This window comes from Emydura macquarii, unplaced genomic scaffold (genome assembly GCF_026122565.2).
Source record: "Emydura macquarii macquarii isolate MOO-44397 ecotype Brisbane River unplaced genomic scaffold, CSIRO-AGI_Emac_v2 contig_212, whole genome shotgun sequence".
Classification (NCBI taxonomy): domain Eukaryota; kingdom Metazoa; phylum Chordata; order Testudines; family Chelidae; genus Emydura; species Emydura macquarii.
This window is the reverse complement of record NW_027130349.1, coordinates 3,696,191-3,715,000: the sequence shown is the minus strand read 5'-3', so window position 1 is coordinate 3,715,000 and position 18,810 is coordinate 3,696,191.

Here is an 18,810-nt window from a genome sequence, read left to right as displayed (position 1 = left end):
CAATTCTTTTTTACATTGCCTCATTTTGGCATATCAGGAGATGGACTAGAAAATGTAAACTGGATTCTTAAAACTTTTTCACTTTAATTTAACTACTCAGAAAACTAAAGCAAAGATACTGGTAATAGCCTGGCACAGAAGTTAAATTCAAATAAATCCTGACTGGTAGCTTCTTCAGAGAGAGGATGTCAGTTGTGCTAAATTCTTTGGTGGTTTGTGATATGAGGAAATATCCATGATGGACCATACTTATACTGACACTACAATTTCATTTGTGGTGATTCAAGGCTAGTGCTTTAACCCATCTAGTTCCCATGACTTCGTTTCTTAATATACAAACATTAAAGAAAATTACCCCCTGACACAGGGCCTGATTTTCTTTCCTGAAACTGCATGCAAACGCACAGACACATGACAGTTAAGCATGAATTGTTGTGTAAATATAATACACTCCTTTTCACTAGCCTTCTTTGTTTTTCAGGGGGATGGCCAGAAAGGTGGGAGAGGGACACAAATGTCTTAAATTAATTATTTATCCAATTTGAAAATATCCTTCCCTCCTCCAGAAATTAAGCTGAGTTCAAGAATACAGAAATTCAGCTGCATCAAAATTTAATTCTATTTCTGTAAATGCACAAAAATGAAAAGAAAAGAAAACTACAAAGCTTTTCATAAGCTTCAGGCAATATCCATACGTGACCTGGATAATATTCCAAAAATAAAAACCCATACACATAAAAGGAACAAATCCTTGAATTAAAACCTTCCATTTGTTATTGATGCATGGTTTATATAGTGTCAGATGTCACTCACTGTCTCTTGCTTGACTCTAATGTCATATACAAGTGGGAAATATTGGGTACCTCAAGAAAAAATGCTATGATGCAACCCAACAGCAATCTTGTAACAGAACTCTCTCTAACAGTGAATAAAAATATTCATATATTTCTCAGATACTTTTGCAATACACTTTATTGCTATAGTAAGATTAAATGGAAAACAATACTGTTCAAGAAATATGACCGCAAAAGAACTAATTACAAAAGAAATATTCAATACCACTTCAAGTAAATCCTCAATTTAAAACGTGAGCTGCAAAGTATAAATCCTTTTGATAGCTTTCAAATCAAGGTGACACAGTTGCAATCTTAAGGTTCAAACCATTTCTTTTTTAAGAAAGCCCAATGTCCTCATTATATGTCAATCATCCTTCTGATTATTTTTCTCCTAATTTTAATCTCGCCACCTATCCTTTATGAATTTTCCAAGTCATTTCTGAGCCTGGTTCCAGATATATTGTGTTGCAAGTTCATTTGAAGCTGGTTGCTATGCCTCAATGGACGGCTGGAGTGCAAAGTTTACTTGATCATAACATTCTGTGTGGTTTACTTCTGTATAGCATGTGCCCTAAAGCCCCTGAAGTCATGTGAAATAAGAGACTTGACCTCAAGACACTATAAAGTTGTCTGGTTTGGTTGTAACTCAAAAGGTCACATTTTCTGGGACACTTCCTGAGGCTGTTTTAAACTAATAGTTACCTTTGATTTGAATTTACTTATTTACTTGCATTTGTTAAAGCACTGAATTATTATAATTTAAATAGCACCGTTGCATAGATGGAATTGTACAGACATATACAAAGACAAGGTCTGTGCTTGAGTAACTTAAAGTCTAAATTAGTCAGAAGACACAGCAGACAATGGGGAGAAGTTAGAGTTGAAAAGTATGCTACCAAATGACAGCAGTGATGATACTTTCACTTCTTGCTCTATTTTCATTTCAGTCATTTTGTCTTTGTTTGTTTGTCAGCTAATGTTCCATTACAGGAGCTTGTCTTCTGAGTCACCCCTCTTCTCCCCTAAATTCTGGTACTGTATATAATATAAATACATCTTTACTTTTCTACATGGCTATAGCAAACATTCAACACTAAAAGCCAAACATGTTGGCAGGTCTTCCACTGCATTCCACTGTTGATCATATGCTGAAAATCATAAGGTACAATTAATAGAAAAAGCCAGTGGAACTTGAAATTTTGGGTATCACTTAAGGATCTCAGAGATATTTTTTTAAAGAAAATGTTGAAGTCCTTTTAAAACAGAGGAGAAAAAAGCTACTTGTTTTTGTATTTTGTTTTCCTGTTTAACTACATTAGACAACCAAAAAAGAATAAGAAGCAGCTAAATGGTTTCTTTACACTGTTTTTTACAAAAGAAGATGAAATACCTAGCCACGGTTTATTTATTTTTTTTAGATATTGAAAGTCAGGCACTATCAGAAATAGGAATATCAAAAAAAAAAAAAAAAAAAAAAAAGGTGATAGAACAACTCGAGAAATTAAATTGCAATCAATCAGTAGGACCAGATGGTATTCATCCGAGAGTTATAAAGGAACTAAAGACCAGTGTAACTGAGTTGCTAACAAAAATATGTAATTTATCATTAAAAACAGCTACTGTACCACAGGCCTGGAGAGTGGCCAAGGTTATACCCTTCTTTTAAAAAGGTGTTAATGATGATCCTGGGAATTATAGACTGGTAAGTCTTATCTTAGTACCAGGAAAGTAATGAGAAAATCAATAAAAATAGAAGAATAAAGCATACAGATAATAGAGAAATCCTGCAAAGTTTCTGTAAAAATAAGTAAGTCTTTTCTAACCTGTTAGAATTATTTGACAGAGTTAATGAAGCAGTGGATAAAGCAGAACTGGAGGATATGATTTATTTTGTCTTTCAGAAAACCTATGATAAAGTTCCTCACAAGGGACTCTTAGAAAAACATGGTAACCACAGAATGAGAAGTGGAATCCTGTCATGGATTTAAAAATGGGTAAAGGATGGGAAACAAAAATAATACCTAGCACTTTTCATCTTCAAAGCACTTTGTAGCATTAATTAATTAATTGTCTTAACTTCCTTATTAGGTAGGTAAATTTAGCCTGAGGTTAAGTTATTTACCTATAACTACAAAAGGAATCCATGTCAGAATGAGGATTTCAGTACAGGAACTTATGGGTTCCAGGGCTGTGTTCAGACCACTATATCACACGCTTTTCTATTTTTTATGCATAGGAATAAATGGCCAATTCATAGCAGAGAAAGAGAAGTTAACACTGAAGTGCCCCAGTGATCAATATTAATATTTGAAATGGTTTTCTTCAACTTATTTATTAACAACCTTGAAAAATGTCTGGGTAGTAAGGTAACAAAATTTGTTCCGCATACAATGGCCAAATTCTACTCTCTGATCTGCGCACAAAAATTCCATTGACTTAAATGGGAAGAGCCCTTAGTTATGTTTGTTGAGCCTAGGCAGAATTGTGAGGAATTCCAGACCAACCTTACAAACCAAGACAAAAGGGCAACATAAACACAGACCAGCACTAAGTGGTACACATTGGAAAGAACAATTTGAACTACCCAACCAGTTACACTGACTGGTTGTTAATTAGCGCAAGAAAAAAGTTAGGCATCATTCTGGAGAACTCAGTGAAAATTTATTTTCATTGTCCTGTGGTGGTTTAAAAAAAACTAAAACAAAACAAAAACAAATGAGATGTTAGAGTACATTAAAAGAAGAAAAGAGAATAATATTAAAATATTATTATGTATTGTATGAAGTGAAGGTACATTTTCATCTTGAACACAGTGTTAAGTTTTAATCATTTAAACTTAGAAAAGATGTATCAGAAATAGAAAACATTCAGCAAAGGGCAGTGAATATGATTAAAGATACAGGGGAAGGGGATTGATATAAGAAGAAAGTTAAATGACTAAAACATTTAATTTAGGCATGGTCTACACCACAGGGTTAGGGGGGAAATAAGCTGCCTTGCATCAACCTAGCTGTGGAAGTGTCTTCATTTAAATTAGGCTCCCGCCAACTAAGTGCCCCTCTATGCCGATTTGGTACCCCACCTCTCTGAGCAGCATAAAGTCATGGTCAATGTAATTAAGTTGACGCTTGTGTCAGTGTAGACACTGTGTCGCTTACATCAACTGTTACTGGCTTTCAGGAGCCTCCCACAATGCCCCGCACTGACGATACAATCGATACAAGTGCTCCTAGTGAGGATGCACACCGCCAACACCAGGAGCCAAGTGTGCTCACACACAAGCGATTGAATAACTGTGGTGGCTCAATGCTGACGTAAGTTAAGTCAACGTCATCTTGTAGTGTAGACATGTCCTTAGAAAGAAAAGGAAGAGGTGTGTTAGAGGTCTATAAGATTATGAATAGTACAGAAAAAGCTATTCTAGTACTCCTACCTACCCTGTTCCATTACACACAAAAAAGCAGGGAACACATTTAAATGGATATACTTGTTTTCATTATAATGTATTGTTAACTTGTGGAATTCACTGCTGCAGGGTATTATTGAGGCTGAAAACTCTGGGGCAATTGCTGATCTTCAGTGCATTGCAAGAAGGAGAGTAAAGAAAAGAAAAATTAGGTAAAAAAGGCCCTAAAGTCAACAAAAGGGGGAAGATCAGCTCTTTGTCATGTTGCCAAGTTCCACTAGAATCCACAGATGTTCCTTCACACAATCGTCAAATGGCTGCAGGCTGTCCAGGTTTGGGGAGGGGGACATATCAGGTTGAGAGGGGAAAAGCTGAGGAACAGATATGCTATGCAATGCTATTTCCTCCAAACCTGGTGAATTTTGAGGCAGAAATCCAAGTAGAAGTTAATTGCTGCTATAGGTAGCATTAACTCCCACTCTGCCTTCTAAATTCCACTCTCAGAAGTGATGGGTTAGAGCATAAAAAGAGGGAAAAGGAGCCAATGGTCAAGTTTGGAGCCTGATACCCCTGCTAACCCTAAGGCTGATGAAGGGTTTGAAGTCTATTCTTGCAGCTTCCTGTATGAGAATGCAAACTGCTTTCCCCTGAGGGAAGAATGCAGTGGAAACTCCATGAGGTTCTCCTTGTGACATTTTTCAGCAGTTTTTCTTCCCCCATGTTTTTTCCCGCGAGACGGCAGTATTTAGCCCTTACTTAGCTTTACAAAGCTATTAGACATTTATTTGATTAAGTATAGCATCTGCAGCTACACAAACTGGAATACAAATTATAAGGGCTATCAATCCTCATACTTCAGGGCATAAGCTGATCACCAGCTGGGGTTGCAAAGAAATTTCCCTCTGTGGTATAGTATTGCAATTAGATGCATTATGGAGGGTTTATGCCTTCCTTTGAAGCCTCAGGCATTGGCCACTATCAGAGACAGAAAGATACTAGACTAGTGGACCATTGGTCTTTTCCAAAATGGCAATTCCTTTGTTCCTAGATTTGGGTATTTCTGCTGTGGAGCTGCACTAGTTTGTCATAATTTAAAAAATGCAGCATTAATTATAATTCTGAAAATGAAGGAATATTCATGTATCATTATGTTGGCAATAATGCAGTGTAATATAATACAGACAAAAACAATGTTTGCTGCAGAGTATAAGGAAGTTGACAGCCTCAAGCACAAGGCAGTTTCTGTTTTCACTTACCCTGAAGAAAGAACTCATTGCACCTGAAAGTCAACACTCTTGAAAATAATAAAGTAATTACAATTTTATTTTACTATATCCTGACACTAAATTTGATCCACTAACATCTGCATAGTTCAAACAAAGCCAAAAGTTCTGACAGTTTAACTCTGCAATGCTGATATTTCTTCCTGGTCTCAAATTTAAAGTTAATCTGAAAGGGCATGATGGTCATTATTAACATTTTTAAAATATAATTTCCTTTTGTAACATTTTAGTATCAACAGCTTTTTGATGGGATTCAAAAAATCCAATAGCTGCTTTACTCCTGTCATTTTTTCTAAAGCAAATCTCTAAAATGATTGCAAGAATACATTAAAGGCTTGCATTTTGAAGTTAGTCAGTTGTCAAAGTGATTTTGAGGATTGGCAGTCACATTTAAGACAAATATAGAGATTTGAAAGAAGTGCTTGCAAGCGATCCCATATTTGGTGCAATGCTTTAGTTTTGAAATGCATTCAGTTCAAGGGTTAAATGAAAGCAAAAGCAATCACTTCAACCATGTTTTTGAAGAAAATAAAACAGCTTGATGTAAGCTAAACGAAGGGGGCTTGTGACTTAAAAGGAATGGACAGATAGAGAAAAAGGTCAGAAGATTAAATTTTCCCTAAGGGAAAAGTCATTCTTTGGAATCATTAACCTCCTTCTAGGTCACTACTGAAAAAAACAGCAGGAAATCCTACTGGTCCTAGAAAGATGGGTGCATCATACACCGCCCACTGACCTGGCAACTATATGGCAGACATAATTGTGTTCACAAATTCTCCTTCAGGAATGTTTGATTTTAGTATCCCTGTTTTAAAACAATACGATCTTTAAGTTGAGCTGTTAAGTATATCCATAATGGCTATATTCCGGGAAGCTGTTAAAAAAAAAAGGTATAATTAATTTAAATTCCCTTTGTTTAAAAATTTAGAATTGTTAGCTTATAGGTTTAAAGTTTTTTATGGAAACATCTTCTCCATAACTCACTTTCCTTTACATTAAAAAAAAGTAATAATTTTAATGGATTTTTGTAACCTATGTTACTTTTTCAAGATGCTTGAGCCAACAATATATTTCAATGTAATATGTTTTTGGATTACTAAGGAACATACAAAAAATATATCTGTAAATCTTATTTTTTAATGCCCTGATGCTGCTCTCACTGAGATCAATCGGATTGTTGACATTTACCTTCAATGGGAGGAGGGTTGTGCCCTAATGTATAAAATACAATCTTTAATAGGGAATCTGGGAAATATATTCAGTAACCTGATCCTACCAACCCTTACTTGCATCATTCTACCTTATTAACAGGAGTAGTCTTATTGGCTTCATGCCTGTGAGTAACAGTTTGCAGGATCAAGCCCCGCATAAATTAAACAAGTAGGCTCCGGTTAATTCATATCACACAATACCACAAAAAAACACTTGCAGTTTTATAAAAAGTATCATCCCTTCCTTGCACACTCCCAACAAAATAAATAACAAATATAGATTTGAGTTCGCACTTTTTTTCATTTAGCTCCCAATCCTGCAATGAGATGCAGGCAGGGAGCATCTTTACCTGCACTGAGCCTCCTGACATCATTCACCTCCCTGCATCTGGCTGCAGGGTCACGGGCTTAATTTTAAGATCTTTTATTAAAAAGTACTCTCATTTCGGTCACAGAATTGTTTTGTCCCTTTATTAATAAAAAATAATGAAAAATGCAAAGTAAGAGAACAACATGGAGATGAAAATAAGACTGAAAACTCAAAAGCACTCAAGATGCAAAAGTATAAAACATGAAAAAACTGGGGCATCTATTACAAGTATCAAATTAAACAACTACTGACTATAGGTGGGGCAACAGATTTTTCTTGATCTGATGTCTTGTTTCGAGTGATTGATGGATAGATAGATGGATAGATAGAGTTAACACAACTAATTTGCTGAATTTGTAGGGAAAGCTGTCTTGGTTAACTTTTACTTCTGGTTCTATACATTCTTTTAGTAACTAATTGTAAAATGGAGGCAAGAGCTTTTAAGATTTTAGAAGACAATGAAACAATCACATGAACCCCAGAGAATAAAGATAAACTGAAGTAGATAAGAGTCAAAAAAATAAAGTGCAATTTGTGGAAATAAATACTGTTCATAAAGGCGTGGTAAGGACTGGATCTTACTGACCTCACATTCCACAAAACTAATTTCATTTGTTTACCCATGTTAATGCAATGATTGAATGACCAATAAACAAGAATCTCGATTCTCCAACTGGATGTAAGTAACTGATTATATATTGTAAATTAGATAGACAGGTAATAATTTCCTGATATTTGTATTGCAAAAAAAGAATTGCATGCCTCACTTGTTTTCTAGCCAAAATGCATTTCTGAAGCAGGAAATCAAAAACACATCAGAAACCTTACAACTAGACTAAACACCTTATATCTGCTAATATTAGTAACTGTCAAGAGGCTGTCAGACTCAGAGAGTTGGAGCCACTGACATCAATTCTCCCTTTCCTTCCCCGTCCAAAATGTACTATATCTATGATGCTTTGCTAAGAATAGTGAACAGATATTCCATTGTTGCTATGACTGCATATAGAACTCCCCAAATATACACAAGCTTCACTCAAAAAATGGGGTGTCCAGCAAATCTTGCAGGAGAGATCTCAACTGAGAAGCTAAATGGAAGATTTAATAGGATATAGTGCAGAGCATAGCTGGAAAGGGGGCCCAAATAAATCGCTAACATATTCTTTCCCCGATCTCCCATCTTCTTTCTTTAGTTTTATAACTCTTGTCCCTTTATTTTTTTATATCTTAATATTCTCTTTTCTCTAATGAAATAGCCTATACAATAATAAAAAAAATTAAAAAGGTACCCAGCTGTTAAAAATCTTTCTTACTCAAGTTCTCTGTGTTTTCCTCTGTACTCTGCCCACAGGTTTTCTGAAATATTGAAGTTTTACAAGTGCACATGCCTGCTTTTCCTGCCTCTTTTTCTCAGGGTTGTGTTTCTTTCCTGTCAGCCCCCATTCTTTAGCATACACCTCCACTATCATTCAGGAAAATGTTGGCAAAACCTTTTCTTTTTGATTCATTTCTGCAACTGGGCCTTTTCTTTTAAATCATCTTAATTACGGTCCTCAGTTTCAATCCCAAAGTTCTTATTTTTGCAAGACAATGAAGCATTCTCCCACAGGTAATATCCACAGTTGCCACATTTACATGTTTACTGTTTTTTTCAGTCTGTCCCTCAAAAGAGCTCTCCAAATCCAATGTATTTCAGTTGAGTTAAAGACATTTCTATGTTTCTGCACAGATTCCTAGCTTACAGAAATTAGCAGGTATGTTTAAAAATATGCAACTACATCAGCCCAAAGTATCAAAGCATCCCCTGTAAAATCCAGTTAGCGCACATGCACAGCCAGCACACTCACACACACAAATAAACCACCTACAAACAAATTAAGTTAATTTTTCATACAGACTCGTCCCCTTCCAAGTGACAAGCCATGGAAGATGAAATTTTATGAGGAAATCTTTGGATTCCCTCCCTGCGATCCCCTCCCAGCATGGCAGGGGGCGAGAGAAGAGTTGGGCTTGGCTCACAGCAGGAAGGGCCGTGGGACCTGGCTGCCCCCAAACCAGGCAGATCCATGGGATGACATGACCCCTCTCCTTTAAGCAGCTCAGCTCCATTGTTCCCCAGGGCAAGGTTCCATGGAAAAGCCTAGGGCTGTATTAACATTTTTTGAGTAACTTCTGTGGTGCTGGATGGGTGTGTTCTCCCTTGCTCTGTCCCTAGCCTAATCACTTTTCCACCCAGGTGATCCCAGCTCCAAGCACACAATTTTGTGAACCCTGGATGACAAAGAGAGCTCTCTTTGGGGCCTCTGGAAGTTCTAGAGCCCTCCTTCAAATAGGGCTGAATCCTCCAAGTCCGGAGGATCCCCTCCATTTGTGGATTTGGGGGGATATGATCTAGCACATTTTTATTTTGATTATTCAGGAGGCACACATACTGTAGTGATGGGGTCATCTAAATAAATATACACAAAAAACTACATCAGAAGAAAATTATTAAGTACTCAAAAAGTTAGGAAATGCCAATATTAAAATTGCTGGTCAGACCTTAGTTCAACCCGATTGTGCATATTTTTTAATCTTTAATTACATGGTCAAATACTATTTTCCAGAGGGACCTCATTCAGTACACAGGATGGACAGTGCCTTCCAAATGAGCTGCTATATCACATTTAATTTTATCCTCATTGTATAATCTGTGGCCCCAGGCCTTATCTACTGCACGCTATTCAAACCCTGCTCTGAAGACGCAATTATTAATTTCCTCATAAACTTTGCTATGATGCTCTCTGTATTTTCACAACGCCCTGGTGAGGTGAGGGGGTGACATTATCCCCATTTTACAGATGGAGAACTGAGGCACATAGAGATTAAAGTCAAAAGTATCCACTAGCATGTGATTTTTTTCAAAGTACTTCATATTTTATAGCACTTCATATAATGAATCATAGCTCCTGCTGAGTTTTATATAATGAAGCACAGCTGCAGCTGTGAGTGCTCAGCACTTCTGCAAATCTGACCCCTTGATCTCAAGTTGGGCACCCAGAAAATAAGGAATTAGTAATTAGTGACCACCAGCAAAAAGTTTGGTTTAAGTGATTTGCTCAAAACCACTTTGGAACTCTGTAGCAGAGGCAGGGATAGATTCCAGTTCTCCAGGGCAGCATTCAACTGTCTTAACCAGGAGACCTTCCTTTCTCTTCCTGCATTCCTGAGCCTCATTCACTACACACCTTTCAACTTCTGTAACAATGAAACGGGTCCTATAGACAACAGTCTCCACAAACCTGATTCATCCTCAGAGAAGGCCCATCCTGTGTACTGAATGAGATTGGGGCCCTGTGTAAAAAATAGTATGTGATCATGTAATTAGAGACTGTATCATAATGCATACACAGAAGTGGGCTGAATTAGCATTGCCCAAGCAACCTTAATTTTGGCATTTCCTAGCCTTTGAGTGCTTGACTTTGCAACTTTATCTCTCTTTTAATACAGTTTTTGTGTATAATTTCCTAACGAAGAAAAGTGAAACAGAAATTCTACCATATGACATCGTTCTGACAACCAGCTGGCTCATCAGGAAGGTTGTAACCTGGAGATCCACAGCACAGACCTCTTCCACTTCATCTAACTGAATAATTGATAACAGTAGAAAGATGACATCCTTTAAGTAAATAAATACTTTAGGAGAGGTGAGACACACACTTTGCCAACAGCTTTCACTCAGGTTGGCTGTCAAAAAAGGAACAGTGAGATTCCAGAATCTTGGTTTCTATTCCAGGTTCTGGAAAGGCGTGTTCTTAACGATCACAGATCTTTCTGCACCTGTTTTCCACAAGCCTGACCCTACTGCCCTATCCCTCCAGCCTGTCCCCATGCCAATCCTATTTCCTCCCCAACCCCAGCTCCTCATACCAATCTTCCTCCAGCTTCCTGGTTCCAAATCTCAGTCCCAGTCTCCTCATCTAGCCAGTTCTATTGCCTCTCTGGGCTCCCCATCCAAATTGCTGTCTTCCACAACCCCGTCTCCCAGTCCTCATTGCCAGCTTAGAATTCCAGTCTTTCCTCTTAACTTCTTGCCCAACTAGTCCCGGTCTCCAACTTCTGGGTCCCTCATGCCAGTCCTCATGTCAGTTTGTAGGTCTCCCCAACTCAGTCCCAGTCTCCCTCCTCTGGTCTCTTCGTCCAAGTCCAACTCTGCTACTGTTCCCAGTTTACGGTTCCCAGTGTCCCTGCCCTCAATTAAATGGTTGCAAAAATACCTTTAATGTAGGCAAAATAACATATTTTTCCCAATCTGCTTTTTGGAAATGGATGAACCACTTTTGCCAGGAAAAAAAAATCAACCTGAAGCAAACACCAAGCATGTGAAATTTTAATCCAAACAGTTAAAGTTTGGCAAAGTTATAAGCAACTGAGAACAGGGTTTTATAATGGGAAGTGTCAGGCAACTTGAAGTATAGGTGGCAGTTCCAGCTTTACCTAACATAGATTAGATTAGATGCCTGATTCTGCTCCCTTTGAAGTCTGGAGTTAAATCCATTAAATTAAACTGGAGTAAGAGAAAGCCTATATTTGTGTCACGCTGATACATGTGCATGGCTTTTCTATCTTTAAAAAAATCTGTCACTGTTTATCATGAAAATTTATCTAATTATTGGTACTAGTAAACAACACATAAATAGTTTGCTGACAATATAGAATTGATGATATCTGATTATGGAAGCTGATTTTATACATACCTTATAAAAGAAGAGCTTAAAATAAATGTTGAAAATTATAATTTCAAAAATGAGTCAGCTACAGAGAAAGTAAGACAAAGGCAAAAAAAAAAAAAAAAAAAAAAAAAAACCTCTCAGAGCAAAATGTTTTATTTCCATTTATTTCCAATGCTTTGCAGATGTGTGGGGCAAGTAGGAGGCTAATATATCTCACTTTAGCAGTACTAATTGTTTGCATTATCACAATAATCAAATGCAACCATATTAATCTCTGTGGTTATTAACTTGATTTTTACACATTAAGATTTAGATTTAATCCCTTAGGACCATCTATTAATGCTTTTAAAGTTGAAGGGTTTCAACAGTTTTAAGGTTTTTTTCCCCTCTTTTAGCTGCAGGCAGTAAAATTTGAACGTGTGTGGAGTTTTGTATTTTGCATTCCTGTGGGATTTTCAGAGACACTGCTGTCAAGGACCATGAATCATATTAATACATAGCAACCTCTACAGCTATTAAAATGTCTGCAATAATGTGATTATTTTAAAACGGAAAAACTAATATCACATGTATTACTTAAAGATCAACCTTTTTTTTTTTTTTTTAAGTCCTTGGAAAGGACTGCATTTGGAAAAAAAATGAAAACGCTTGTGGGAGCAGCTAAAATGTGAAATGTCTAAACTATTGAGAGGGGAAACTTCAGTTCCTTTTACAAAACACATCCTTACTGTGATTATAGTCAATGAAGCATAAAAATGGCAACAAAAAATCAAGATCAATAAGCATGAAAAGCTATTTTATTTTTGTTTAGGCAAGTTGTAGTGACACTGACCTACCAGCACAGTATCCCAGTTTTATGCTTTCATGGTCACAGAATGATGATATCCAAGCAGAAAACTGGGCATGGGCGTGTTTTGATGAGCTGTCAGTGTGGAGTTTAGAGCTGGTACTGTACAGTGCTACAGACTGGTTAAAAGCTCAATTTTCAGGCTAAACTTACTGAGTACGTCAATTACATGTTATATAAACAAGAAAATATAGTTAGGTGACCTCCACTAAGGGAAATAAGAGAGCATGTCTATGTAAGCTCTGGTCTTTAAGTATTAGCTTGGAAGGCAGTAACAGTAAAATACTGCCCCACAGGGAAAAAATAGTTTCTCTAATTGTGCATATTAGACAAGGTGGGTGAGGTAACATCTGTTATTGTACCAACTTCCGTTGGTGAAAGAGACAAGCTTTCAAGATACACAGTCTTCTTCCTAACCGTGCATAATGACTTAGTTGATTGTGCATATTGCTGTCAGTGGCATTATGCCTCCAGAAAACAGCAATGAATCCAGAAAGCCACGTCAAATATATGCATAAGATAATACTGACCTACTCAACACTATCTGCATTAGTTATTCTTGCAATAATTATTCCCCTGAGTAGTTGGGAGTTGGCTGGACATTCAGTGGCCATGTCATAACAGCAAAGCTCCAAGAGGGTAGGATAGTATGGGAACCAGTGCAATGTTTCTGCTTGTATTGCCTTTGCCTCTGAAAAGTGTTCCAAGATCTCAGCTGGTCCCTGGATTTGGGGTTCTGCACCTCATTTCTGTTCCATAGATGGTAGAAACAGGCCCCTCCCACAAACACTGATTTAAAAGAAGGCATGAAGGAAGTCATGGAATTTCCTGTCCCTTTGCTTGCCATTTATAAGATGAGTCCAAAAGATACTACACCAGTATAAGAATTTATTCTACTTAATTGATGCTTGGTGAAATTGGGACTGCCTCCCTGGAAACTGATTTAGCTTAATGAGAATGAAATAGGAAAGCTGCTTAATCAGTACAATATTAGCATCAATTCATCTTAATAGGTAGAATTTTAGTTAGTGCCAAGTAGTTAAGTGGTATAAGTGTTAAACAGGTCTGAAATGCTAAGCTCTGCTCTTTCAATACACAAAGGTGCCAAATATTATGTAATATATTTTATTGTGTACTCAGAACAAATTTGTTAAGGGAGGCTGGGGGTTCCAGTCCATAGTCAAGGCAGGAGGATTTCAGTGGCCTTAGTCAAGAATGTTAGCATTCAGGAGATATCCAGCCTAATAATTTTAGACCATGGAACTTAGAAGCTCTATTAGCGTTTTTGAAAAATATGCTTTTTTTTTTTTTTTTTTTTTTAAATGAATGAATGAATGAAACTTACTGTTGAGAAATCAAAGTCAGGAAATACAAAGTTAATGTCAAAATCTCAAATATGCATACTCCAGCCACTTTGTGCATAATTATATCTTAAAATATGGTCTTTCTTCATATAACAACATTAAAAATGGTTGTCAGTTAATACAACAAACAGAATTATAGACAGAGCTGCTAGCATTGCTTAGATTAGAGCTAAGGTTGCCCAATATTTCCCATTATAAGGCCTTATTTTAAGTTGCTTATAAATGAGCCAAACTCTAACCATTCAGGCTGAAATTCTTTATGCTAGGGGTCTGCCTCAGGCTGAATGTTTTTAGAAAGTTTCAGCAAAATGTTTCAGCCATTTCCCAGAATGAGATTAAGGGAAAAAAATACAGTATTTGCCCATGTTAAAAACCTATGTACAACCTTTTATTGAGAAGTTCTAACACCCTCATACTTTGGAGAAGGAATTTGAAAGGGGCGTTGCCTTAGTGACAGGGACAGGCCATTGGTATTCCTGTGAAAAACACTCAAATTTGGCTAAGTTATAAGCCTTTAGAAAAGTTTGCACATGCTCAATAGAGACATGTTAGAGTTTGACAGATAAATTCTCTGCAGATTCTGTCTGCACTTAACAGGTTCCAGCCTGGGGCTCCAGGAGCTGTGCAGGACTTTCCCTGCAATTGCTGCTCCTGTCTGCTGCAGTGCAGGGTACTAGGAATGAAAGCAGGGAGACCACCTCTCTTGTGCTGTTAAATGTTCCCTCGGCTGACACCCGTGGAAAAATAACATGTGATCATGTAATTAGAACAGTGTCATAATGCATACTGACAAGGGGCCAAATTAAGATTGCCCAGGCAACCATAATTCTGGCATTTTCTAATTTATTAGTGTGCAGAGGAGTTGGTTGGCCCTTCGTGTCCGGGTTGTCTCTACTCTGCCCTTCCCTGCCCCACCCTCTACTCTCCCACATCCAAGCCCTTTTCTTTTCAGAGGGTCCACACACATGCTTGTCCAGTCACCACCCTTATAGTGCATCTCCGCTTATTCAGATAATAACTCAAAAACAAAATGTAGAGTCCCAAAATCTGTTTCAAGGCATGGCTTTTACCTCAGAGCCTGTGTCTGGCTTGCAGCTGTCCTGCTCAGAGTCGACTGCCCTGTAGACTTCCAGAGTCAGTTTCCCAAAACAATTGCTTCAGCTGTCTAATAAAGAACCAGTTGCTTGCACTTCCCTCTCAATGCCAGGTGTCTCTGGTTAGCTTATTTAGCCAGCCTGCTCTAAGCTTCAGGTCTCCTGCAGGCAGCTCCCTCACTTCCTCTGACTCTCTTTGCTCTCTCACATATTTCACCCCATCTCCACCCCCACCCTAAGTGGGCCTGTCAGGGCACTCACTGCATGGTTCACCATCCTCGTCCATCCTGGAGAAAAAGCCTGCATTCTGGTGGTTCTTGCCAGGATGATGCACTACCTTAAAATGAAAGGTTTGTAAGGTGAGGTGCCAAAGGGTAAGCCAGGCATTTGAATCTTTTGTCATCTGTAGCCATTGGAGTCAGTGAGGAGAAGAAAGGGAGTCCCAAACAAATAATAGCACAGGGCTTTCACCGCCCAGTAGTATGGCTAGACACTGATTCTCAAGGACTGAATACCAGGTTTTGCGGTCCTGGAGTTTCCTACTCATATGCAGAATATGGTGTTCCTGACCATGGAACATTTGCAACGGTATTACTCCCAGGTGTCTTGTGTATAAAATAAATTCTCATGAAAAATTGGGTCTACGCAGTATGGGTTTACAGAGAATCCTTTCAATTTCTTGGGGAGACCAAGTTATTTAGCAAGGGGCTGTTTTCTTAATGAGATTGGTATGATGAGCCACTAGAGAGACAAACTGAGGCACAAATCACTTATAATACCCTGCTAGCCCAAGAAATGCCCAAACTTGCTTTTTTTTTTTTCAGGGTGGTTGTGTTGTCTAGGGCTTCCATTTTACTGAGCAAGGGTTGCACTTTACCGTTCCCCACCAGATACCCTAGTATGTAGTTGCCTGCTTCCCTAATGTACATTTCTTGGTTTTGCATTTAAATTAGCATCCTATGGGACCTGAAGGACTGTGACTACACCACTGAGGTGGGTTGGCCAATCCTCCTAGACTTTAAGTTGAGAAGGGCACAGAATCTCACCCACCCACTCCTGTAATAGATTCTTAACCTATGACTGAGTTATTGAAGTCCTCAAATCATGGTTTAAAGACTTCAAGGTACAGAGAATCCACCAGTAAGTGATCCATGCAAGTGACCTGTGCTGCATGCTGCAGAGGAAGGTGAAAAACCCCCAGGGCCTCTGACCTGACCATAGATTACCACGTTATACAGGTAGGCTGACATATTAGGTTGATGTGGCCACAACATCTGGTCCATCAGTCTTTGAAAGGTGGTCGGGGCACCATGTAAACCAAAGGGCATAGTAAAAAAAACCAAAAAAGGCCTATGTGGGTCGAGAAGGCTATTTTGACATAGGAATCAGGGGCAGCAGGATCTGCCACTAGCCCTTAGTTAAGTCTAATGTAGAGATGTATTGGGCCTGGCTGAACCAATTGAGCAGGTCATTAACTCAAGATTATAGGGTTATTAGTCCATGAAGAAACCCACCAAATCTGACAAGCAGCTTTTTCACAAACACCCTATTTCATACATTACACTCATGCCCTCTTTCAACCAATGGAACTACTTGTGTAGTCAGAGCTCTTTATGATCCCACCCACTCTGGTCAGTCCTAGTATGTATTTTGAATCAACACACCTGTGTGATGAAGCAGTGGTTGTGACAAGCCACTAGACCCATCTCTACTCCCCTCTTCTATGACATCATACTTACCCACTGCTTGTAGTGCTCGTCCTCAGACTTCTGCCTTTAAATCCTGTCTTCTCTATGCCAGGGTCACTTTCAGAATATGAAAGAGCCAAGCCTAACCAGGGTTAGCAGTACTAATGACTAGCATTCATCGTTCCAACATGCAATTCTTCATATCAAGTGTAGTTCCTTTCACACAGCTATTTGGAGAGATTGTAGCTAGAACTGCAGGTTTTTTTCCAGTAGCATAGGACACAGCTTTTAGACAACAGATTGCTCTTTTGTACCCAAACTCTTCTCAAGATCCATCTTTTTTAGAACAATACTGCCTGATATTTAACAGAGGGACTTAAAGGGAATTCTCGAATTTCTGAAGAAATTCTGATGGGGGTATAATTCATTGTACAAGTAGTATCTGGATCTGTGTGAATTTCATGGATGCCTGTTTGCATTCAACAACTCATCTGAGTTGTTCTCCACTCCTGCTGATTCCCAACTCACATGTTATTTCCTCCCCATCCTCCTGTGTCTCTGCTACATCTCTGGCCATCTCCAGAGTACATGTATTAACATTATTTGGTATAAAAGGTCTGGTTAAAGGCTCATATATTCCTAAACATAGCAGAGAGAGCAGAAAATCCTGTGTACATGGGTAGAAGATGAACATTTTAAGGTAGACTTCTTTGTCACCAGCAAAGGGGCCAGCGTGTTTCAAGAAATTTGTGAATGGTTCTATGACTGCACCTGTTGCTTTGGTCATTGGTGTTATGTAGAAAACCCGAGAACTGTGTGTGATCCTGTTACCACTACAGGCCGAATTTGTGGACATTTGCACTGCTGGGGAACTTAACTTTGGCAAAACTCAGTATAATTTAATACAGGTTATGAACACTACTGTTTATGCTGAACCATTTCATTGACCCAATGCCAGCTGTACATCACATCTATGGACACGCACATAGGCGGAATGTAGTCCATCACTAGTAGCTATTGACAGAATGAAGATTCTAGAATGCTTTCTATGCAGCATGTATAATCTCAGTTATAATACAGTATAACTGAGCCAAGTCAGTTGTCTGTCTATGGCATACTATTTATATAGTGCCAAGAGTGTATTGCTGGCTGTTGCACAGCTGCTGTTAGTCCTTGTTTATCCCCAACAAAATTCCCATACAGCTGAACATTCTGTACTGGATGTCTGGTGCAGGGATTGGGCTGTTTAGAAACAGGAAGCAGTTTAAAACAGCCAGAAGGTCTGCTTGGGAAGCCAGTGGAAAGTGGCCATTGGCCATTATGATTAGGAATAAGGGAGGCCAGTTTTTTTACTTGGGATTCTTTTCTTTTCTTTTCAAAGGGGGAGAGGTAGACTTATTCCTCTACCCTAGCTTCCATGTTTTTGTGGTTCCATGCATGTCAGGAAATCAGTGATTCCCTATTTCCCCGAAGTTATGGGAGCAAGTCTGGCCAATCCTCCCACAGAGCAGTGAGAGTAAGTGTCAGGATGCAGGGAACATATTCCTCCTATGCTGCCCAGAACCAGGTGGTGGAGGTCTATGCTTGGCAGATGGGTGGGAGTTGTTGGTGGGGGGAGCGTGTGAGGCAGCTGAGTGATTGGGGGCTTGATGGGGGGGGACTGGGGCAGGTGGGTGGAGTTGTGGGGTGCCTGAGGTGGGTGCTAGGGCAGATGGGTGGTGGTAGCATGCTGAGGCATCCCAGGGGCACTGGTGTAGTGAGTGGGATTCATGTAAGGGCAGTGAAGAGTGAAGGGTTAGGGGGCATGGGGATACTAGCATAGATGGGGATGCTGGGGAAGGTGGGTGGGGTGGGCGCTAAGACAATGGGGGGTGATGGGTGAGAGGAGGGGGTCCTGGGGCAGGTGGACAGGAACTGGGGCAGCAGGGGTAGTGAAGAAGGTGGGTGGAGGTTGAATGGGGGCTGGGAATCGGGATTATGGGGGATGGGGCAGTGGGGG